Source organism: Camelina sativa, unplaced genomic scaffold (genome assembly GCF_000633955.1).
Source record: "Camelina sativa cultivar DH55 unplaced genomic scaffold, Cs unpScaffold00470, whole genome shotgun sequence".
Lineage (NCBI taxonomy): Eukaryota > Viridiplantae > Streptophyta > Magnoliopsida > Brassicales > Brassicaceae > Camelina > Camelina sativa.
Window position 1 is genome coordinate 156,437 of NW_010921704.1, and position 1,370 is coordinate 157,806.

The window sequence follows — 1,370 nt, forward strand, 5'->3', positions numbered from 1 at the left end:
TTTCTTTCTTGTGTGTCGCATGACTGCCTACCCATTTCCACACGCCTCACTTCCACACGTCCCAAGGGTGGTTTCCTATACAACTAAGGTTCACCTAACCTCTAGACTCACTTAGGATTCAGAGCTTCGGGGTTACACAAAGACTATGATCCTAACTCTCACCCAACTTGGACAACTAACAGACAAACAAACAACACGCAAAACAAAACAAAGGAGAAGGATAGAACCCATACTTACCTTTGCCGAACCTAAGGGTTTTAGGGTATCCTAATCCTAATACTAACAAACTTACTAAAGTTTCTCGCTTCCTTGGCTCCTTGATCACAAGACAAACTAAGTGAAGGACCGCTGAAAGTTACTTATTCGGATATGTTATAACCACTACGCTTCCACTGCGCCTACTCACATAGGTTACGTCTAGTGGATCATAACCATTATCCGTTTCACTCCTCAGCTTCTTGGTCTCCAAAGCTGTCCTGCTCATTGATCTGCAGTCAACATCCAAGGGTAAAACCTAACCCATCCTACCCTATATATCTAACTACTAAAGGACGTACCGGTTTCCTAATTTGCCTTTGCGACTCATTTACTCGATAAAACATTTGAAAATTGTGCGTCCCGTAAGCATGACGAACCATGCTCTGATACCACTCTTGTAACACCCTCGACCCGTTCTAGGCCAAGAACAGACCGAGAGCATCACGTATAGGACGCCCGCAGTCAGCCGACCGAAGTCCCCGGAACACATCCGATCGCCCAAGCCGTCCAACCGCAGATGCCCGTTCCTCGCGTACCATGGCCTAAGGCTTTGCAACCCGTACCGCGATGCGCGAGTTGTGATTAGTCCGGACTAGACTAATAAATATCATTGGGAGACACGGGGTTTTAAGAAAACATCGCTTTATTGATAATGTTAAATCGAGTAATACATAATATATACAAAAACTACATCTTACAAAGGCAAGGAAATCTACACCGGCTGGCCTAACGTCCTTCGAACCCCTAAGGTCTCTCCACTAAGGTTACCTGCAAAAGAGAGTGAGGGATGAGTGCTAATCACTCAGTGAGTTCGGGCTCCCCTAAGCATGAAATCAATCCCATCCCCAAAAACCCAAAATAACAATCAACACACAGCAAGCAATGCAAACAACAAGCAAAGTATACTACAACGAGTATACGCAAACAATATAATTAAACATGCATGCAATCATCTACTCAATCAATCAACCTAGGGCCCTGCGTATTGACCTTCCCTTCCCATAATTCGTGAACACCTATACAAGTAGCCACACAGGCTAAACAAGTACAGAACATCACTCGTTCCGAGTTCCATATTGTGGTGGTAACTCAGGCTACATCGTCATGCAGCA